This window comes from Monodelphis domestica, chromosome 4 (genome assembly GCF_027887165.1).
Source record: "Monodelphis domestica isolate mMonDom1 chromosome 4, mMonDom1.pri, whole genome shotgun sequence".
NCBI lineage: Eukaryota > Metazoa > Chordata > Mammalia > Didelphimorphia > Didelphidae > Monodelphis > Monodelphis domestica.
The window spans coordinates 99,415,508-99,440,122 of NC_077230.1; the positions used below are offsets into that span (position 1 = coordinate 99,415,508).

General features: G+C 37.2%; 1 long non-coding RNA gene across 1 annotated transcript in view; it reads right to left on the reverse strand.

Annotated features, from left to right (window-relative positions):
- Positions 1–6,215: 6,215 nt before the first annotated feature.
- LOC103098168 (uncharacterized) overlaps positions 6,216–24,615 on the reverse strand; it is a 58,729-nt gene continuing 40,329 nt past the window's right edge. The window contains exon 3 of the long non-coding RNA XR_467281.3: positions 6,216–6,398. This is a non-coding gene — a long non-coding RNA (uncharacterized LOC103098168). The remainder of the gene's footprint in view (positions 6,399–24,615) is intronic.

Genomic DNA, 24,615 nt, shown 5'->3' on the forward strand with positions numbered 1-24,615 from the left:
TCTGGTAGGGAATTATTTCAAGTAGGGAATTGGAGGATTCCTCAATGTGGAGTAAAATTTTTAACATTCATAAGTCTGTGAAATTTTAAGGTTTACAGTCTACATTCTTATATGGGAAGTTGGGAACTTCACCCTGGATGGGGGTCTGATACTGAAATTCTTAGATTATCTGGATGGGGTCAATGAGCCAGGCAGAGAAGTGAGAGAAGTCTGTTAAAGTATATACAGACCTTTCATGCCAGGTCAGATAGAGCCTCTGACAGAAGAACTGTAACCTATTGTAAAAAGGGCTGGACTTTTATCACTAGTGCCATTCAACTCTGGTGAATCATTTGTAGCTCACTGATTGTAACCTTCGGAGTTCATTTTGTTTGCTGTTTCAGAGTTGTATTTTGACAAAGACAGACGTCTAACCCATTTGTCTATTCATTCACAAAGGAAATGAGTAATTAAATTCTGATATCTCAGCAGGATTTTCTTATTAATCAATTTGTTTTTTGTTACTAGTAAAAATAAGATTCCATTTTGCTGTCCAAGTGCATGTTAGAAAACATCTCAAGAAGATACTATCCTTTTATCCTTTGCCAGGAAGAAAGGTCCACATATTGTTATGTTAGATAATATTTTATGTGATGATCTTTTTTCAAATAAATTGAGAACTTCCTGAGAGCAGAGACTTTCTTTCTTTCTTTTTTTTACTACACCCTTAGTGCTTAGTGCTAAGACACACTTACTGAATACTCATTGATTGCTTTACTTGGTACCAAGGTTGAGAGGCATTATGGGGTAATAGATGGAATTGGCTTCTAAGTCAGTATTGCCTGGGTTTGTGTCTGCTCAATAGATATATCTTGGCTCTTTGACCCTGGGCAAGCACAAAATGCCAAAAGAAATTCTATAAGATTGTAAGTTGCAGAGGATTTGCTGGTTTGCCTTGATAAAGAAAGGTTCCTCCCTGGGAAGTTCCCTATGTGCAAAAAATCATTGGTCCTAACTCCTTCCTAGCTACTTCCCCCACTCCTCCAAACCCCTATATCAGAAATACAAATGATTTGGATTTCTCATTGGCCATTCATTTTTCAGTCATGACCTACTCTTTGTGATGCCATTTGTGGCTAAAGCTGGTGTGATTTCTCCTTTCCTTTTCCAGCTCATTTTTATAGATGAGAAAACTGAGGCAAACCAGGGTAAGTGACTTCCACAGGGGCACACAGCTAGTAAGAGGTCAGATTTAAACTCAGGAAGATACATTTTCCTGATTCCAGGTCCAGCACTCTATCTGTGGCACCACCTAGCTGCCCTTAATAATTGTTAAATGCAGCTTCATGGAAGCCTTTTATTGATTCTTACATGTTTGAGGCCCAAACAAAGGATTTACTATATATGACCATTTTCAAGCCAGTTTGAAACAATAATATACATAGAGTACAAGAATGAAGGGAGTGAAATGAATACCTGGAATTAGATTGGGATTAGATTGAATTGAGAAAAAAATCCTTTAAATGAAGCAATGATTGGGAACAATATTTTAAGACTATACTGCTATAGTGTAGTTTCCCAGATAATTCTGTAGCCAAGTTTATTTATCTTTTTAAGGGGATGATGATGGTGGGTCCAGGGGAAATAGTCTTCAATCATCTTGAGAGTTCCATCAAACTTTCACTATGTCTCTGTAGATGTGGCCAGAGAGAAGTAGTGGAAGCATGGCCCCTTTGGGATATTTAATACATTCTCTGAGAAAACATCTACACTCACACAAAGACACACTGTAGCTATGTCTACATGATCAGTGGCAGAACCATTATGGAATTATTCTGACTTTAACTTTGACTCCAACCAATCACCCAGCTGTCTACTTACATGGAGGCAGGATTAGGGCATAGCTGCTTAAAACTTCAGGGCAGAATTGCTGACATGGAGCATGTGGATACTGTCATTAGGGGGGACAAACTGTCGGCTGTGGGGGAGCACATCTAATGATGTAATAATCTTCTGTCCTGATTCCTCTGATGCAGTGGCTGTGTGATTTGTTATTCACTGAGGGACACAGACTGCCTTACAGTATTGTCAGAATTGTGTGATGAAATGGGGCTTAGCACTCTGTCTTACCAGTTGGATGGGACCAGCACTTACTCTTCATTCTTACCACCCAGGGGTAAAAGAAAGAAGATTTGCTCATCAAAAACTGCATTCCTGGTTCTAAGACTTTTCTTCTCCAGGGGAAAGTCTTTACCTTCACATCACCCATTATTTATTATCCAGCAACATATAGACTAGGAGCACAGCTAACTTTAATTGTTATGTAAAGGAATTTGTCAAATGTAGTTGCTGTGATATACTGGAGAGATAGATAAAACATTTATCAAGCTCTTACTCTTATTATGTACCAGGCATGGGGCTAAGTACTGGAGATTAAGATTTAAAAAACCAAGACAGGTCTTGTCCTCAAGGAGCTTATATTCTAACAAGGAAAGGAATAAGGGAGAGCTAGAAATCTGGTAGAGGGGCACAAATTTAAAAGGTCTTGGAGATGTTTGAAAGTCAGGAAGTGGTGTGGAGGCCTCATTAAAATGAAGGCTCACTTATCAGAGCCCAGGACCTTAGGAGTAGAGTGCAAGGTCCTGATGGGGAGACACCGATAATTTCTAAAATGCTCTGGGAATTGAAAGATTTATTGTATTTGAGTGCTGTGTTTGTCAGAAGGGAGGAGGGAATGAATTCAGTTGATAGTATGTAGAGTTTTGTGGAAGGGTTGAATCAGTTGAATGTTGAAGCTTCTTCCATTTTTCAAATTCTGGAAATCTTTGATTTGGGCAATTATTGGAGTCCTGCCTCTTAAGTAGAAGGCAGAGTAAAAAGAAGGTATCTGGGCTTTGAGTACAAACCCTCTGCCATTTTCTATGGTTGATCACTATACTACAACAAGAGTCTACCAGAGTCCTGGAGGGGGCAGTTAGGGAAGTCATAGGTACCCAGTAAAGCCACATCTCTTGCTTTTTTATTTCCATGTGGCCCAAGATGGAGGATCATTGGACTTTCTTCTTTTAGAAGCCTCCAAAGTCAAGTTCAAAGAGACATGTCTAAACTCTTGAACTCTGGTGGCATAGTGTAGGTTCCAATTTCAGGATCTGACATCTCTCTAACAGAGCTCTCTCAAGGTGGGAACCCAGGAAGTCATGGCTATAAATACAAAGTAATAATATATGTATATGTAAACATAAACTATATATGGTACATATATACTACATACTATGCTCACTCATTCACACTATTTTTATAGTTATATGTATATATGAGGTGTATATATATATACTATATTATATACTGTGTCACATATTATATACTATATTATATGTATATATATAATATAATATAATTTATATATACTGTATATGTGATATATGTGGTATATGTGATATATAGTATGTAATATAATATCATTTATATGATATATACTGTATATGATATATATAATATAGTTTATATGTAGCATATAATATACATTATACACACATAATATACATATATACACAGCATATAATAAGATATTATATATATATATATAACTCTATAAAAATAGAGTGGATGAGTGGGCACTGAAAATCAAAGGTTATCTTTTGAAGAAAGTTGTATTTGAATTGATGTTTGAAAGGAGCTTGACTCCCAAGAACTGGAAGTAAGAAGGGAAAGCATTCCAGATTTGGGGGACAGCTTGTGAATAAAGCATATGACACAATCAGGAGCTTCTTAAAACTTCTTCTAATCCCATTGGTCTCTCCTGTAGGTTCTGACCTTGCTTCTACCCTCTAGTCCAAGATAAACTATTACATAAACTCTACTATCCTCTAAGATGTATGAATGCTAATGTTTAAAATGGAACTGAGCAACTCTTACTTCCTTTCTCAAAGCAGGTATTCTTCCTAGCTCCTCTAATTCTGCAAATGCTAATTATCCAATTCACTCTCCTCTGGGTTTGAAAACTCAAATAATCTTCAGACTATTTTGTCTCTCTTGATGTAGTCACAAGATCCTTCAACTTTTTCATGGTAATTTTCTCTTACCTTTGTGTATTATCTTGGATTTTAAATTATATCCTAATTGACATACCTTTCTCTAGACTTTCTCCACTCTAATTATTGCCATTGCTGGGTTAATTCTATTTTCTGAATGTTAATTATTTTGAACACCATAGTCATTTCCTAGCAAGCATCCTCCTTTAAAATTCACACATGTTATAACAAAGATTTAAGCAAAACAAACAACAATCACATCTGACAATGTAAGACATATTCTGTGAGCATCATTTGCTACCAAAAAGGTAGATAAAAGCTCCATGAGGGCAGAATATAAGCTCCTTGTCTTTTTTGATCATCAGGACCTAACACAGTTCTTTTCTCAGCTCAAAGCAGTTGCTAAAAATGCTGATCTAATTGGATTGTAGATCAGTCCTCTGGAACCTAAATTAGTCATATTTAATGTGGATTAACTTTTTAAAAATAACTTTTGTCCTTTTTATTTACCTATTCAAAAATGCCAACATCTTCCCATTGCTTGTGAGAGAATTTTTAGCATTATAACACTTTGTATTCTTCTTGTCATGTACTAATTTGTATTAGATTTATTTCATGAATCTCTTATCTCTCCTCTTGGACAAGCTCCTTGTCTTTCTAGAATCTCCAGATTTATCTGCAATGAGCTTCTATTCTGATAACTCTTCACAGGTCCATCAGTGGAACATCAGTTCTAGAAAGGCTCTGAACACCAGTCCAGAGATGGATTGCATGTCTGCTGTAAGAATGTTCAATGAAACTCGTGATCATTTGGCAACAGCATCAGGTTTTAGCAACAGGAACTGTCAAAGACCAATCTGCTAAGCTATAGGAGGGCTCTGATCTCAATTGGGAGAGGGAGTATTCATACTAAAGAAATGAAAGATCCTTGATGAAGATGCACCCTAGGATCTAACCCAGTGCGCCGAATATAGTAAGTGAGCAATAAATGTTCATTGCTCTTAGTTTTTAGCCTGGCATTTAAGGACCTCAAACATTTCTTCCTAAATTGTCCTTCAGATGCTATTATCCACTATTCCTTGAATTAATGTACTGCTTCAGCCAGATTTTTCCCCAAATATGCTTTGTATATATCCATTTGCATTCTTTTGCTTAGAAAGCTCCCCACATATGGTGTGCTCTCCCTAAAGCTTATCTGTCCTTCATGGCCTAGCTTATCTTTTATTTTGATAAGCACCTTCTTACCTCCATTCCACGGTGATCTCATTTCTTTAAGTCTTTCTAGCACTTATTGAATCTTTAGGCATCTGACCCTTATTACATATACTGCATTAAAGAGTTAAGCTAAATAAATATTAAAAAACATTCTCATCAAATAGCTCATAAACTCCTTGTAACTGTTGTCTTACACATTTTTGTATATTGGACTCATCACAGGTATTTGATAAATATTTATTTATTGATTGACTATCCAATCCAGGCATTTTTCTCCCTGATGTAATTCCTAATGTTTTTAAATAAGATAGGCTTTCAGGCAGAAGGCTTATTTTCTGACTTATATCTTTCTAATACCATGACAAATGCTGGACTATTTTCTCTTTCCTTCTCTAATTTGAGGAACTGGGAAATCAACTGGGTTTGCTTTAAGGTACCCATTTTGATAGAGGAAGCTGATAAGAGACAGGAAAATTAGTATGGAGAAGAAGAGGACAGAGATAGCAACTGATGGGGAAGACTCTGGGGGCTTTTGTTCCCACTGTGGCATAAGAAAGAAGAACTCTTGAGAATTATATTCACCTTGTTTAAAAAACTGTTGAAGCTGTTGGGAGCTGGGAAATCAAGGTCACACAAATAGTTAGGAACTGAGCTGGGATGCTTTACATCACCATTCAAACATGGCAACTATGTAGGATGGTTAAATAAGAAAAACTTCCAGAATCAAAGATCTACAATTGGAGGGAACATCAGAAGTCATCTAGTCCAATTCCTTCATTTTTTCAGATGGGAAACTGAGGATCAATGAAGTTAAATAACTCATCCAAGGCCATACAGGCAGTAAAGTGCAGAAGCTGGATTCAAACTCAATTCCTCTGACTACAAAATCAAATTCCCCCTGACCATGACTCCATGCTGCCTCTTTTCTTAGAGAGAAATTCATTATGAATTTTCCTTCATTAAAAAAAAACCCAACTCAACTGATTTCTGTGTCACATGAAAGTTAAACATTTTCTAAGATGCATTTGCTATTTTATTTTCTTTCATTCAAAAATGTGTCAGTAATCTTTTTGTTAACATGAAGATAAAGGATTAGTAATGCAAGATGCAGTTTTCTTGTAACCTTCTTGAAAGCAGCCTATAGTTTCTTATCTGGCTCCAACATTCATTTTCCTGAAATGAAAAAAAATGACTTAAAATGAAATAAACCGTATTTGATTCATAAGAGCATTACTATCAGGGAAATTTATTGCACCCAGCAGAATTGGTCAGATTCAGAAAAGCCCCTTTCCCCCACCAGTGGGCACCTTTTTGAGAAATGAGTAATTTTATATTTAAAAAATACAATAGCAACGGGGAAAGAATTGTGAATGGTCTCCCATTGATCACAAACCAGAAGATACAGCATGTTATTGTCAACTGAAAATTCAGTTGTTGTAGTGTGGTTGGGAAGGAAAAAAAGAACTCAGATACCAGCCCACTTGGCTGGTGGCATTGCAGCTACACTTGGCAGGGGAAATGTGATGGCTAATGTCTTTTACACATTTTCCCTTCTTTTAGCAGATAAGAGTTAGCCTCAGAATGTTTTAGCTCATCTAAGAATCTACAGAAAAAAATGGTCTGAGAGCTAACTCTTACCCTCTGTGCTAGGCCAATGATGTACTCACGGTTCTTCTAACTTAAGACAATGTAGAGATTAGGAAAACTGTAAGAAAACCTGTTCCTTTGTGTATAGGGTAGAAATGATATGTATGCCTTGAAGCAGTGCAGGAAGCTTTGGCTAGGAATAGGACACACAACATAACATTAAGGATGCGTGGGCATCAGATACAATGGGAACATGGTGCTTTGGTAGGTCAAGTCATCTTGCCAAGGTTTAAACCACCTTATTACTGTGTGACATTGGACAATTCACTCAGCCTCTCTGAGCTGCAATTTCCTAATGATAAAATGGCACGGTCTTCTATTCGAAGACCCCTAGATTCCTTTCTGGCTCTCATCATGAAGGTAATGGAATATAACCACACTAAAAGAAGTGACAAATGTGAAGAATTCACAGAAACATGGGAAGATTTACATGAGATGATAAAGAGAGAAGTAAACAGAATCATGAAAACAATACCTGTGATAACTATGAAAACAATGTAAATTTAAAGCATGAACAAACAAACTCTCAATGCTGTGAAATCAGTGACTATACTTGATGTTAAAAAGTGATTAAAAATGTACCTTCCCATCTTCATTGCAGAACTGGAGGACTGTGAATGAGGAACACTGTATATACTACCCCATTGGTTGATGTATTGAATAGTTTTATGGAATTGCCTTTTTTGGGTTGCTGTCTTTTGAAAAATATTTGGTTAAAAGGAATGGCTTATTATGAGTGAAGAGGAATATATTCAGAAAGAAAAAGGAAAATCAAAACAAAAAATTCATAAAATTAAAATTTAAGAAAAAAGATGTGGACAAATGAAATACAAAGGAGAATGTGATAGGTAAAAAGGTAGGCCAATTGCAGAGCATTTTAATCAATAAAAATAGCTAAAGGGACTCTCCTGTTCCAACTGGTTTGGGTGTTTTGTCACTGGGAAGAAAGGAGTTAAGAAAAGGGAGTGGACTGGGAGGTAAATATTAAAGAAACATTTGCCTATCCTGCTTTTTTCTCTTGTCTAGGGAGGCTAAAGACCTAAATTAAATGAGATGAAATCTGGTAATTTGATTCATGCTGGTGCAGACAAGAATAGACTGGGTTTTCTTAATAAATTGTAAACTTGATATTCTCATGGCTCTATGTAAATATTCAGTTTTTTAGCATTTGCGTTAACTACAACAAATTCCAGTGCTGTTGATAATATAGCTTACATACATACACATTTTAAAACTAGAAGGGTCCTAAGAAACAATCTAGTCCAACTTCCTCATTTCAACAAAGAAGGAAACTGAGGCTGTAGGAAGCCAATCAATCTGGTAGTCAATGAAAATGAGACAGGCTCTGTGCTAGGTATTAGGGACACAAAAATAATCATGAAAAGGTTTCCTTTTTTAAGAAGATCTTAAGTTCTATTGGTGGGAAACAAGTATACACAGAATAAAGACAGGATAATTTTGGTGGAGAAGACACTAACATTTGGATAGTAAAATGCAGTCAGGATTAGAACCGAAGTTCTGCAACAGCAAAGTTACAGTGCTTTTTCTGTTACATCATATTGTGCTTTCTACTCTAGTAGACTTCTCATGCAATTTAAAATGGACTATCCTAACAAAAGGAAGGTAATATAAATACTAGTGTTTCTGTTTTACAAATAATGCAATTGAGACCCGGAGAGTTTAAGGAATTTGCCCAAGATTTCACAGCTAACAGAGTCAAGGGCTTCTAAATCCTAGTATAGTACTGACTTTGAGGTTGCTTGGCCAGATCCTATCAGTATTGACTGATTGGGTTCCCAGAGGGTGGTAGAATAGTTTTGCCTATAGAATTCTAGGGAAATCCCTGAAGATTTGGGAGTTTTCTAGTACCATCACTTACACGCCTATATCTGCTGTTCCCTCCATTTTACTATCAGCCAGATTCCATTAGTTTCTTAGAAGAGGAAGTTTACTAAGGTTGGTTAGCAGGGACAGTTTCTACAAAAACAAACCCCTTCCTCCAAATCTGGGGTCACGTTTCCCCACAATTACATGTGATCCATGGAGAAAGTGGGCTTAAATTTAGAGAGCACATGTGGCAAAGGGATAATTTATAGTTTCTGGTGACTGTGTTGAGGGAGAAACACACCCAAGTTTGTAGAAAGGTCTCACTCCAAGAATAGGAGAAGAGGTTTAAGGTGGTATAATAACTAATATATAGCTTGGAGGCTAACAAGATAGCCTTGGGGCTGATGGATTAGCCTTTGGGCTGATAGGGTAGTTCAGTGGGTGATGGAGTGGCAGCTATAGGTATGGACTTGCAGCTCCAAAGCCCTAGGATAATAGAGTAGCCTCTGAGCCTGTTGGAATAGCCCAATAGATAATGGAGTAGCTGCCCCAGTTGTGGTTCAGGGTTTGTATATTTATTAGGGTCTGGGAGCTTCCAGAGAAATCTGCACCTTTCCTGAAAACCTTGTGAAAGGGGCATAGCCAGATTCAGATGGAGATGTGGTTTGGGGTTTGAAATGTATATCACAGAGAATAAGGAGCATGCACAGGTTTGAGGGATCCTTCTGGAGTCTTTAGTGCATGTCTCATGTTTCTCCCATCATCCACCTTGTCATCATTTGTCCATGTGGAAGAAGTCTTTCTACCCTTCTGGAATGTGAACATGGGGTTGGGCGGTGAAGATGTAGCCCAGTAGATCGCCACTATAGGTAATTAGTTATGTCTAACAGTTCAGAACTAAAAGAACAATATGAGTAATTAATAAAACAGAGTAGGCACAAGACTGATGCCCAGTATAGAACATTACATATCCAGTACACAAAATGAGTAATTGATCAATAATACAGAATCAGCAATTGATGCTTGACTAATGCTAAAACTATGGGCTTTGCAGTTAATATTTAACAAATGCTAACTGGTGAGAAATGCAAGATTTCAGGGTATGGGGGACCTGTTCCTATTACTGCCCCTCACTGCCCACTGCCATCCACTGGAAGCCCTTTCCATTGTTCTGAGTTCTCACGAAATTCCCCTTAGTTGTAAATCTGTTAGATCCCAAGGGTTGGTGTCCCTTTAGAGCCATGAAACTGATTTTCTTCAGTATGTCTAGCTTATTTTCAGGGAGTCTCTCTCTACTTCTGTGCCAGATCACTACTGTTAGCCACTATTATTCCAGGGACATACTACTAATGCTGATGGGAAGTTAAAATCTTTTAACCTTTTGAAATTCACAAGGTTGTCTTCTGTCACACAGGGAAAGGGGTAGAGAGAATTTGATTGACCCAGAAGAAATTCTTAGGTTTCTAATTAACAAAATGAAAACAATAAGAACAATAACTGGCATTTATATAGCACCTACTGTGTACCAGACATTGTGTGTAGCACTTTATACATATTATTATCTCATTTGATCCTTAAAACAACCCTGGAAGATAGGCGCTATTGTTATCTTTATTTTACAGTTGAAGAAACTGAGACAGACAAAGATTAAGTAACTTTCCCAGGGTTATATAGCTAGTAAATGTCTGAGGCTGGATTTAAACTCATGTCTTTCTTATTCCAGGTCCATTGCTTTCTTCACTGCACAACCCAGCTGCCTACAGGAGACTATATGATAGGGGTAAAAAGTGTGGAATACCACTAGACTAGTTAGGACTCTTTCTGCTTTACAAATTGTCTTTCTAGGGACAAGAACTAGGACATTTACCAATCTTCTTTGTATTAGAGAGTTTATTAAATTTATAATTTTCAGAAACAAAGGTTATCTTTGTCTACAATTGATTTGGATGAATATGGATATTTTGTAAGAGTAGCAGAGGGAATGTAGTATGTTTATATTAAATTATTTTTGGTCCAGATCTCCACTATCATAGATGTAGGGAATACCCACTTTAGGAACTCTTTCCATAAATGAGTATCAGAAACTCCCTATGTTAGAGTCATTAAAATTTTCCTGGTCCCCTAATTTATAAACTCATTATTTTCCAAGAATTTTTCAATGGACTGACAGATCTTTGGAGGAGAAAAGGAGTCAAACTCTCTTAGTTGGCATATTTTCATTTATTGGAAGGGAGACTGGAATGTGATTTTCTTGGTATAGGGAAAAGTTCAGCTGAGGAAACTTCCTCTACTAATACACGTGGACAATAGAAATTCATGGTTTTAGAGAACTGCCTAGGACACTAAGAAAGTAAGAACAGGCTCACACAATCAGATGTGTCAGAGGCAAGTCTTAAACCCAGGTCTTTCTGATTTTAAGTCTAGTTTTCTCCCTACTATGCTATAGTGTCTTTCATTTTATTGATTGACTGGATAAATCTGGCTCCTATTAATTCAGAGCTGTAGCTCTTCTATTTCCTATTTGTGTGACTTTAGATAATTTACTTAACATTTTTACATCTCACATTTTTCTTCTGTGAAATGAAGAACTGGACTAGATGATTATTGAGATTGCTTTCTACTCTAAATCTCTGATTCCCTAGATGATTTCAATTAACCTCCCCAAAGTGAGTAGGGTGAGATGACAAAACTCATTTGGCAATCATTTCAGAAGAATTCCTGTTAATAAGTGGGGCCCCTGGGGGCCCACTCAGTTTGTAAAGTGAGAACCCTAGATTAGGCCACATGCTAGGGTCAAAATAGACTGTATCCACATCTGCTTAAACCGATAGGTTGTAAGTCCCTACTGATGGAGGTCCTTTTTTTTAAAAAAATAATTAGTTGGGTACCAGTGTCCATGACTGGTTCTTTGGTTCTTGCTTTTTGCTCATGTGCCTGATTGCTTTAGAAAACAGTAGATAACACTTGTTGACTGGTCAGATTCAGGCCTGTCTTCTCCTATAAGATGGAAGAAAAATCCATCTTTTCCCTTACTGTTGTTACAAGTGCTCAGACTAATGAATGTTAATGACAATCTTGATGCTGATGTGCCATAAACCCCCCAGGAAGACATCATCAGCATCAAGATTATCATCAACATTCATTAGTCTCAGCACTTGCTATAATATTAAGAGAAAAGATGGATTTTTCTTCCATCTAATAGGAGATGACAGACCTGAATCTGGTCAGTTAATGAGTGTTTATTAAGCACTTACTACACACGAGGCATTGTGCTGAACACAGGGAATAAGGAAGAAGGGCAACCCCCACCCACTACCCCTTCCCTCAAGGAGATCATAATATTCTAATGAAGGAGACAATGCAAATAACATTTAAGTACAGTCAGACTAAATGGAAAGTAATCCCAGAGGGAAGGCATGAGGGAGAAAAGGTAAGCAGGAAGGGCCTCCTGCTGAAGGTTGGACTTGAATCTTGAAGGAAACCAGAGAAGCTAAGAGTCAGAGAAGGTGTTGGGGTGGGAAGGGGCAGAGAGAGTGAGAGAGTCACATAGACACAGAGAGACAGAGATGGAGATAGAGACTGAATGTAGGCATTGGGGATAGTTAGAAGGATGACATAGGAATGGGAAATGGAGTGTTGTTTACCTACATTTTAGAGTATATAGAAGGGAGCACAGTGTAAGAAGATTGGCAGTCAGGGACAGATCATGAAGGACTATACATGCCAGTCAATGATCTTATATTTGCTTCCGGAGATAATAGGGAGCTACTGAAATTTCTTGAGTGGAGAGGTGTTGGTGATATAGTCAGATCATAATTTTAAGAAAATCATTTGGCAGCTGAGTGTAAGATTAGAGAGGAGAGAGATGTGAAGCAGGGAAATCTATTGCAATGCCCCAGGTGAGAGGAAATGAGACTGCTATTAGGGTGGTGTCTATTTGGATGGTGAGAAGGAAATGTATGTGAGAAACAGAGGGAAGATAGAAAAGACAAGATTGAACAACAAATTGGATATCGGGTGGGGTGTGAGTTAGAAGATGAGGTTGAAACTGAGGTTGCCAACCCCAGTGACTAGCAGGGTTCAGTTGGCCCTTAAACAAGTTTCAGTAATAGGAACTTGGGAATTTAGGAAGTTTTTTCAGGAAATATTATAATTTGTATATTAGACATATTGAGTTTGAGGCACTTATAATACATCAAGTTTGAAATCCCCAAAAGGGAATTGATAATTTGGGAATGGCGTTCTGGAAAGAGATTAGAACTTTAAGTATAGATCTGCCTAAGATAGACAAGGTATTATAAGGGCAAGAACACTGTATCTGGAATCAGAGGACCTGGGTTTGAGTCTTTATTCTTCTACTTATTTACCTAGATGACCTTGGGCAAATCTGTTTCTTTTTCTGACTCTGATTTCTTTATCCCTAAAATGAAGAACTAGAACTAGCGAAACTCTAAGAAACCTCCCAGCTCTAAGTCCTATGGTCTTTCATTAGGTAAACATAGAATTAAATACTTCATCCTTGATGGTGGAAGTACCTTCTGATATAGGATATTTCTTTTCTGCTTTCTTGAAGGTGCTCAAAGTGAGCCCTGTGAAGAATGCCTCTGAATTTGTTACTAACTACAACTGATATTCCCAACTGATATGATAGGTGTAGTAGCTTAGAAAATGAAGGGTGCTTGATCCTCATTTGCATGTACTACCTCACAGAACTTTAAAAAATATTATATTTTCCCAGTTACATTTTGATACAAATTAAAATAATCATTTTCTGACATTTTGTGATCCATTTTCTCTTCCTCCTTCCATCCCCACCTACCTCCCCAAGATGGGAGTACTAAGACAGATTATGCAATACACATTTCCATGTTTGTCATATTATAAAAAAAGATATATATATATATATATATCATTTATACAAGAAAAAACTTATAAAAAATAAAGCGAATAATGGCATGATACACAATCTGAATTGAGAATCCACCAGTTCTACTGTGGCGGACAGCCTTTTTCATCATGAGTACCTTGGAGTTATCTTAGATCTTTTTTTTTTTTACACAAATAGGTGTATTATTTATTTAGTTCCTGAGACTCCAAAAAATGGTCTTGCTAATAAGGAAATAGTCAAAGAGAATAGTTAACAAGCAGTTGTCCCTTCATGGTTTTCCAAGATACTTTCTTTTCAATATTCTGGGTGGAAAGGGAGGAGACTGTACATTCTTCCTGGTGGAGTCTAGCTAGAGGTAGGCTAGTAAAATTTTAACAACTATTTTTTGAAAAAAAAAGTAAACTCAATGCATTTTAAAGTTTTATCTATATTAACACTTCTTTAAATGTAGATAATCAGTAAAATTTAAAATAAATCAAGCTGTGATTTGTAACATTAGCCAATTTCCAAGACATAGTTTCTAGTTTTTTGTCACCTCAAAAAGAGCTGGTATAAATATTTTTATACTCTCCTTGATCTCTTGGGGATTACAGACCTAAATAGTGGTATTTCGAGGTCCAAGGGATCACAGGATTTTTGTCAGAATCAAATAAGTTAATGGAAGTAAAGAAGTGAATAAATGTTAGCTATCATTATTACCAGAAAATGCTGCAGAGTATCCTGGGATCATAAATCTAGAGCCAGTGGGGGCCTTAGAGGTCACCTTCTCATTTTAGAGATGAAGGAACTGAAGCCCAGAGAAGCTGTCCTTTGCCCAAACCAAAGCATCTAAAACCCCTTAAAAAACTCCTTTCCTTAGAATCTTATAATAAGTCTTATATATATATAAAAGTCTTAGAATCAATAATAAGTATCAGTTCCAGGGCAAAAGTGGTAAGCCATAGGCATTTGGGGTAAGTGACTCGATCAGGGTCACATAGCTAGTAAGTATCTGTTACTATACTTGGACCCAGGATGTCCTGTCGCCAGGCCTGGATCTATCCCGAGCCATCTAACTGCCCCTCTTCAATCTGTTTTGAAAAGTTCCCATGGAACATCCTAACATCTATATATCCTCTAGTGTTCACACACTTCCTTTGGTTTGTAAATTTTTCTATTTATAGACAACATGGCAAGTATTGAAACTTTGACAAACTCTTTGAAATAGTTTTGCAGATACTGAGAGATGACAAGTAGATTCACAAGTAGAACATTCAGAATGTTTCACTTTCTGCCTTCTGAAGGATATTTTCATTGTTTCTTCTAAGTCTTTTAGTACTATTTTACTTTATGAGGCAGAGGATTTAGGAAGTAGAAATGCTCTTGTTGTACATGGAGAAGCATCAGCAGAAAGATCATTTGAAATAATAAAAGCAATGCATTATTAACAGTAAATAGTGGAAAAATTTAAAAGAGTAAAAAAATCAACAGGGAATGATGCTCTGATTAGAGACGAAGTCTTGTCTGAAACTTGGGTGGGGAGGCATCTGGAATTCTTGTAAATTATTCTGTTCTTGCATCCTAACTAATCAAGGAGAAATGAGAAAGCCACTTTAATTACTCCACTTAGTTTAAAAAAATCAATATGAAGCATTTTAAACCTCTATTTTTCAAAACACGATCTTAACAGAAGGTTTGTATCTTCAGTGAAACATAAAAATCTGATCTTTATTTCCTCAACCTAGTCACTCTCTTTGTTTGCTATCATTAAGAGGCAATGGAGGGGCTGCCATAGGAACAGGCATGGACCAGATGGCTGAGATCCTATCAGAGAAAATATAGGACTCAGGAATATCAACTTTATAGCAGGATTAAAGCACAGATGGATTTTTTAAGCATTATGAATTTTCATAAGCAAATGAGCACATTTTCAGCAAGATGTTTACACAATGAATCTTTGGGGTTGAAACAGTAACATAAACTACTGTGTTGCTCTTATTTTCGCTCTGTAGAGATGAAATTAATATCCATCCCACTCCAGAGAATCAGAAATGAGTCTCTCCCCTCAGGTACTTGGACTGTGGAAGAATAGAGGCTATCTAGTCTGTATATACTTGCTTGGTGGATCGTTTCCCAGCCCCTTTTGAGACAACATTTCTATTAAAATAGGAATGCAATAGTTGCAAGATGGGATCATCCCTTCTAGGCTAGATTGGTAAAGTATGTCATGATTCTTTAGATGAATCTAGAAAATTTTAAACAAACAATATGATTTTATTTAGAAAATCAAGAATGAAAGAAAAAAGAGAAAGGAAGAACATTTTTAAAAAGGGGGAAAGGAGCAAAATGTGAATGATAACATGTAAGTGGCGTTCTGTTAGAATGAAAGGAAAATTTTTTCTTTATTTGGCTTAGATAGAAATTTATGGAAATCTTTACAGTATATGAAGCACAATTGCTACTCAAAATTCCCTTTAAACACCAAATAGTCAGTCCAAAATGGACTGTATCTCTTACGGTTGAGGTCCAAACTCTGGACTAATCTTCCTGTTAGCCAGAGAGGCCAGGAAAACGTCAAATCTCCAGAGAGCCAGGAGGACCTTGCAACATTGTTAATCTTGAATTAATACCATTAAGGCATAGCAATTAGCACTTCAAGTGTGTAACATTTCTAATTCCAGTTAATGAGTAAACTATCTTTCTTTGTAGAGTTCAACATGAACCAGACTTTTCTGGTCTATCAAGTGGTGAACCTTAGTGTAGCTCCTAAGGACCCATTCAATTTGTAAGGTGGGCCCCCCAGAGTAGTAACAGACAGTGGGTCCACATCCCCTAAAACCCATAATTCATGAACCCCTATTGATTCATTTACTTTCTTTTGTTTGATGTTAGAAAACATAATCCAAGGCAAAACATTAATGAAATGTAGCAATAAAGGAAAAGAAGCAATAAAAGATTTCTTCCATAAAACTGGGGCATGTTCTCCCACATCATCGGTGGTACATACATAGAGAACGAGTGTAGAAGGGCATAATGTAGGGAACAAATGGCCAAGGAATAGACATGGAGGGGTATCTTGAATTAGACACTATAGGGCCACTGAGGTGTCCTGGTGATATCATTGTGTTGCTCCTTTTAGGACTATTGATTTTTGCCAGGCATTCTTTACAGAATAATGTGCTATTGGCTATTCATTCTCTACAAAGTGCTATTTTTGGCTGATGTGTAGTTTTTGCTGGCTGTTGTTAGACTGGACTCTACTGGGCACAAAATATGGAGCTTCTCTCAGCTTCTTGCTCCTGGTTTTAGCCGATGTCATTGGCTAGCATAGATCTTCCTCATGAGAAGATTGAACTCTGCCACACTTTTCCAGTTCAAATTGCTGAGATCTTTATTGCAACTTTAATTTTTTAAGAAAAAGAAAGAGCCCTTACCTTAATCATATGACCAGTCAAACTCATCCTTAGGGGCAGGGGGAAAGGATGCCTTAAAGTTTTTTTTTTAAGGAAGTGATCTGTCTTATTCCCTTAAGAATCTTAGCTATAAGGATTCATCTCCTGCAAGAGGTTCTTTGCCTTATGTGCCAATATCTTTATAAATAGCTATTTTTAGGGTCAAGCCTATCATTTGAATCAAACTTCACAGTCCAAGGCCTTAATCTTCTCTGTTGGTCATCTCACTTTAATTTAGGATGAACCTTCCTTCTGTCCCCAATTTTAATTCCTAAATGCTATTGTGCTTTTAGTCACCATCATGTAGGAGCTACCCAATCCATCTAGTGGCCCTGGAGCTTGTTTAATTTCCAGGATTTTCCAAAATGTCTTTTTCTCTTTCAAACAGATAAACAGTGGATAAGCCCTCAATTATGATGACAATGACAAGAGCTAGCATTTATATAGTGTTTTAAAGCTTATTAGCAACTTTATAAATAGAATCTCATTTTATTCTCAGACCAACCCTATTACAGGAAGTGACAGAAGTCTTCTGGTAAACTGGGTGCTTTCTTGAAGAGCTGTGACCAGTGGTGTAATGGAGGAGTAAAAAAAAAATGAGTGCAATCTTAGCTGCATTAGAGACAGGAGAGCTTCATGGAATAGAAAGCTGGTAATCCTACTGAACTCTGCCCTTGTTTGACGTCATATAGACTATTATGTTCACTTTGGGGGAACCAGAGATTAAGAAGGACATTGACAACTTGGAGACTGTTCTAACCAGGAAAATGGAAGGCCTTGAGTTCATGACAAATGATAATTGGTTGAAGAAGGTAGGTATGCTCATTTGGGAGAAAACTTGGAGGGGGATCCAACAACTCTGTTTAAGTATTTGAAGGGCTGTCATATAGAGAAAGGATTCGACTTGTTCTGCTTGACCCCAGAGGACAGAACCAGAAGTAACGAGTGGAAATTACAAAGAGACACAATTAGGCTTTTTGTCCAGAAAACCTCCTATTAGTTAGAGCTGTCCAAAGGGGGAATGAGTTAGTTTGATGGAAGAGGAGTTCTTCTTCCTTGAAGACAGATGATAGTAGTGCTTCCTTCTTGTATGAGTTTAACATGATAGCTGCTGATTTCCAAATCTCAAATTCTGTAATTCAATGATTATTTACCAATTCTGCCATTCAGATATAACCCAGACTATGGCTTCAGGGTTGTCTTGTGAGGGTTAGTAATCTAATTGATTTCGAACAGAAGAGATCATAGAAGATGAGCTAGGTGGCTAAGTGGATAGAGAGGCAGGCATAGTGATGGGAGATCCTGGATTCAAATCTGGATTCAAACACTTCCTTGCAGTGTGGCTAGCTGAGGAAGTCACTTAACCCCAATTGCCTAGCCTTAATGCCTTTCTCCTTTAGAATCAATATTGAATATTGATTCTAAGACAGAAAATAAAGGCTTTTTTTTTTATAGAAGAGATCATAGACTCAGAGCTGGAAGAAACATTAGAGAATATTAAAAAATTTGAAAAAATAATCACACTTTGCTGGACTGTCTGAACATCACTTACACTGTACTACTTTCCTTCTCAGCCAGACTAAGGGATGGGATCAATCAAAGTCTGAATGTTGTGACTTCAATTAATTTAACCTCTATGAGGCCAAAATGGCATAAGGAAGTACCTGGGACTTAATCCAAGTTTCTGAGACATAGATCAAAAGTCTAGATCTGGGGGGCCCTTAAAATTGATCTAAGTTCCACCGCTTTATTTAGCACTTGAGGAAACTTAAGCCCAGAGAGCCTAAGGTGACTTGCTCAAAGTCCCACAGGGAGTACGTGACAGAGCTGGGATCTGAGAACTTACCGAGTACAAAGAAAGTTCTAAGACGACAAGCTCAGCAGCTCTGAGTTTTTAAGCTCACAGGGTCCTTCATGTTCCTGTGGTAGAATTACACTCTCACTATTAAATCTTCTAAGTGGTCTGAGTTTTCTTATACAGTGTTTAGGTTGAGACATGATGGCTTCATTTTCAATCTTTGGTTTCAGTCTGATCATGATAGCAGATGTCAAGGCTTGAACTGTGTCTTTTGACATACTTTCTATGAGATATGATTTTTAGCTACAGCTTCAATAGTTCATGATTGGTAGAGAGTTGAAAAGAAAAAAAATCGAGCCTATTATAAACAAATGGATAGAAATAGTCAAATTAACAAGAATTTATTGCACTTCTACTGTGTACCTGACTCTATGCTACAGTGGATAAGGATAGAGATGCAAAAAGAGTCCCTGTTTTCAAAGAACTCACAATCCAGTGGGGTAGGGGAAAAGGTGAGATCACGTGAAAATTACGTTCAAATAGGGTATATGCAGGATAAATAAAGCCAATAAAACCTAGAGGTAGAAGAAAGGAAGGAGAGAATTCAGGCATGTGGGGGACAGCCAGTGAAAAGCTGAGGAGTTGGGAGTTAAAATAACACATCTTGGAGTAAAAAATAATAAACTCTATAGAATGTTAGCAAATTCTTTATTTTGCAGATAGAGAAACTGAAATTCAGAAGTAATCGAACCTATCTGTATTACCAGAGCCAATTAGTGGCAGAGCTGGGACTTGAACCCAAGTCCCTGAGCTCTTAATTGACTGTTCTTTCCTCTAGACTATCCATCTGAAGACTAATGAAGGGTAGATAGATTTATACCGTGACAACATTCATCTATTCAGCCACAGATTACTTATGGATTCATGAATACCTACTATGTGCCAGGTGATCCTGGTGATTATTTTAAAATCTTTTATTTGAAATGGGTAAAGGTTAACATTTGCCATTACCCATTGCCCTTTCCAATAGCAGCTGAAGGTCCTACATTATCAAGGAGGTCATTTAGACTGAGCCCTCAGCTTCCTGAATTGGATGTAAGTTTTTCATTCTTTCTTCTTAAAAAAAAAAAAAGATTGTAGTGTGTGCTTGTGTTTGCAGAAGCACTTTAGGCCCTGGAATTGCAAGCTGTTTGACTAAGACCTGGGCTGCTTTGCTATCTACTATCTTTGTTCCTCACCACATTCTGAAGGATTGTTACACATTTGTAAGTACAATGGGATTATTTATTCATTGTGTCTGTCCACTCTTTTCTGTGCCACAATAGGGGAAATAGCCTGCTCTTGGACTTAAAAGCTTTCTGACCGCTCCAAAGTCATGACATTTCCTTTGCTTTTTGACAGCATTTTTTGAAAAGGAAGGTTTGGTAGGGGGGAGAAGCTGGGTGACAAACTCTGTTGGCTCCTGTAGGGAGATGACTTGTAGTTGTTGTGTAAAAACGTATTTAGTCACCTTTTAAAAGCAAATTGCGGACTTAATAGAACCACACAGCTTTCTTTGGAGATTGTACAAGGTGGATTGTCTTGATAAAACATTTGAAGCCAGAAATCCATCAGGCTTCAGTGAATATAAGCACTGACCTGGACTCAAGCGCACAAAATTTCCAACCAAACTTAGAGGTTTTATTTTTTTTTTAGAAAAACAGAGAAAGGATAACTGTCCAGTACTTTTCATTTTTGTCTTCCTTGCAATTCTTCTTCTAGTCCGAAACCAAATAAAAGACCCTAATTCTGTACTATTTCTAGTCTATCTGAAGACTTGCCGCATTAGAATCTTGAGGTTCAGCTCTAAAATGAGCCTTTGAACCTGACCTCTGTAGCCTGTTCTTGTTCTCCCCTCTGCTTACTTCCTAATGGTAGAAAGACTTGAGGCCTCAGGCCCATGCGACTAAGGTGGGGGCTTAAAAGAAGGCTAGCCTGCAACCTATTCTTATCACTGCCTATAACCCCCTGCTGTATATGCCCCTGACAAACACACCCAGATTATGAAAACCCTGCAGAGTATCTGAATCTGCAATGGATAGTGTAGAGAAAGAGAAAGCTTGATCAGTGCCTTGGATCCTGCCTGAAAGTACATACTCATGGCCCAGGTAGGGAAGGGAAAGGGCAGCCACCAGATGCTGGGAAGGGAGAGAACTTTTGGGTGGTGTTTTTAGATGAAAAGTTTCCTTGTACTGCACAAGGCCAGAATAATTGCTTTAAGAAAACAGAATTCTTGGCAAGAAATAGGCTGTACTAAAAATTCTGGAATGTGTTTCTAGAGACCTTCGAAGTTTGGGTAAGACCAGTTAAGAATCTTGACTTTGGAAGGGAGGGAAGGAAGTATCTCCATAGATTGACTGGGAAAATAGATTTTTGGCTTCTTGGATAGTTGTTTGGGGTGTTCTTGGCAAGGGTTGGCAAATATTTTACAAACAACTGGACGGTTTGTTTTGCATAAGATAGGGTGACTGTGAGAGTGGAACATGAATGGTGCACAGGACGTGCTTAATGACTGTTGAAATGAATTAATGCAGGAAGAAAGAATAAAATTCCTACATAAAATTGCAAAACTGAGCATCATTCATGTAATTTAACATAATATAAAATGAAGTGCCACAGAGCAGGGAATGCTATCTTTTTTAGGTTTTTGGTATTGATAGTAATGAGTGTACAAACTATGAAACCCCAAAATGAAGTATTTATCTACAGTGGGGATTGTCAGCCTTTTGATTTAATACTCCGATGAAGGTTATGGACTCCTCAGAATAATGTTTTAAATGCACAAAATAAAATACATAAGTTTGCAAAGGAAATAAATTATCCTGAAGCAGTTATTTATGTAACAGTCATCATCGTGGTCCCTGCATCCTGAAGGTCAGTTATATTACATTTTACTCACACCTCCAGATTTCTATAGTACCCTTAAAAGAATGTGGGGATGTTTAGTCTCTCTGACACTGGTTCAAGCCCTCAGTGGAATTTTCCCAATTTTAGAGATTCCCTTACACCCAATTTCATTTAACCACTTCACAGTTGGATCAGCTTTTACAAAATAATACAAAATAAATACAAAATAATAAAAAATAATACAAAATAATATTCGCTTTAAAGCTACAGCAAGAACATATATATATATATATATATATATATACATATATATATATATATATATATATATAACATTTTCCCAACACATTGGGGGCTATACTCTTCCCTGTACTATCTCAGGTTCTAGGTAGGGAAGGGAATTAGGTTCATAATCTAGTTCAATTCCTATGTAGCACAGTCTCACTAAATTTCAACTCCAAAGTGTCACTTCCCATCCCAACTGCAACCTTGAACCCATGTCCTGAGAACCATGACTTCTTAGGGCTTTCCTGTTTGACTGGCTGCAACCGTCTGGCCTGGTGTCCTGCTTTTAGTCATCTTATCTTGTTTCTGAGTCTAAGGATTGCACCACCTTCATCTAGAACTGAAAAAGACAAATAAGACAGACCCCCAAAAAATTCCACAAGAACCTATTTTGGGGACCATTTTGTCTTAAGGTTAAGAATGAGGGAGAAAAGGAGTCCTTCCCCTTATCCAGTGCAGCTCATGGTACTTAGTCTGTGAACCAACATGATTGCACTTTTCTTGTACATTAAAGGGAGCAAGAGTATCATATCTGTTTCTTTTTTTTAAAAAAAACAGACAACTATTTTGGCTATGCAACCAATTAAAAGAGGCTGTTCCTACTCACGTGGCAAAGGAACATAGAACATACTCTTTCAGAAGCTGGTCCCTGGCCTGCTCCATGTAGGTTAAAATAAATAAAAATAAATAATAAAAATAAAAAAATTATATTAGATAATCTGGATATGCCCTGTTACATCAATATATTAAAAAAAATTCACACATGCTATGTTAAGAACCTCTTAGCTCTATAGAGAGGGACTGTGATTTCATTGTTACAGACAAATGTCCGATGAGTAAACCCCTTTATCAATGCCCATTGGCACTGTATTTGCAACTTACAGTCTTAGAGAATTGCCTGTGGCATTGAGAAGTTAAGTGACACAACTAGCATGATTCAGAAGAAAAGACTTTGGCCTTCTTGGTTTTGAGGCCATTTCTCTAACTATCATTTGATCCCCGAAGCCCAGAAGTCACTATATCTCTCAGTCCATGCTGCCAGCCCAGCCCTGGCAGCTGTCATCCAAGGAAACAACCTTGTGGAGAACTGTAGCTGTTGTAGCCCTTAGCTCCTCAGTAGGCATGGATACCAAACACCTGGAAAAGTCCTTGGCACTGTCGAGTAGTTCAACATCAGAAACAAATAGAGTTTTATCCGTAGAAATGACATCAAAGAAGATATATTACCTTCTGCTTTGCTGATACACCAGAAGGGTGATGTGGCCTTTTCATTTGATTAGCAGTTGAAATGTCCTATTTCCACGTTTCTTTTTCCCCATTTCAGTGTTTCTTGAGAGCAAGGATGGGCTTATTTTTCTTTTTATAGCTCCAGTGTTTAATTTCCTAATTATAAGTACTTGATAAATGCTATTCATTCATCTACTAAGGTATTATAGGTTCCTTGTTGAGCCCTAGAGTCTCTGTGAGTTACTTTTGATGGGCAAGATTGTGACCGTTAGAATGACACATAAATATTAAAAAAAATATTAGTGAGGTCTACACCCTAGAGCATGTGGGACTGTAAGCAACAGAACAATAGCCAAGCTCTCTTGGAGGATTCAATGTGTTAAGCATAAATTCTGCCGAGGATGTGTTTGCATATACCAGTTCCCACAATGCTTAGAGCCTGGCTCTGATGATAACCGTGGGTTGCAGTATGAGTACTGCATGTTCATCTGGTCTGAGAGAGAAACTCTCTAGGCGATTTGAAAGAGAGGACAAGTAGGGCGAGTGGCTTCAGACTCTAATTTTCTCTATGTCCCTCTCCTGCTATATTGGGAATACAGACGAATTGAATGTTGACTGATGCTTCTCTGGAAGCATAGGGATTTCAGATTTTGGTGTGAATACAGAAGATATTTACTATCTGATTTGATTCCCTGTTACTTGTCTTGTTCTATTAAATGATCAATCCTCTGAATTCAGGGGTCATTTGGCATGATCTGGCAAGGAGATAGAGATACATTGGTGGGGACTTGGAGCTATGGATTTGAAATATGATGACCTAAACAGTATTCTGAATTTGTTTCCATTATTATTATTTTGATTTGAGGAAGGCATTTTAGAATACTAGATCAAGATGCATCTACCTGCTTTAATTTTGAAGGGATCCATTGATTCTTTTTTTCCCTTTGGATATAATTTGGCAGTGAGTTTTTTTTTTTTATCCACACTAGATCATCAAGGTCATCACTATACTAATTGTATTGAGTGGTTTAAGATTTTTGTTTATAAATTAAATAATTTAATAAAGTTATCATTATATATTGCATATCTGAATGATTAACAGGCACTAAAGATTTGTTGGAAAATTGCTACTCGGTTGTATGGTTTTATGCTCATAAAATTTTTATTTTGGGAGTACTTATTAATAAAACTAGTTAAAGCATACCATGTTATGAAAACCTTAGGAAAGTAAAGTAATGGCCTATAGTTAGTATACAGGAAAAAAAGAACTGGTAGTTGTATTTGTATAATTTGTTTGTAACAATGAAACAAAAAAGACATTCTGGCATTCCCCAAGAGATAACTACCAGAGATATAATTTGGGAACTGGCTACCATTTTGGGGAAATTTGTCATTTCTTAC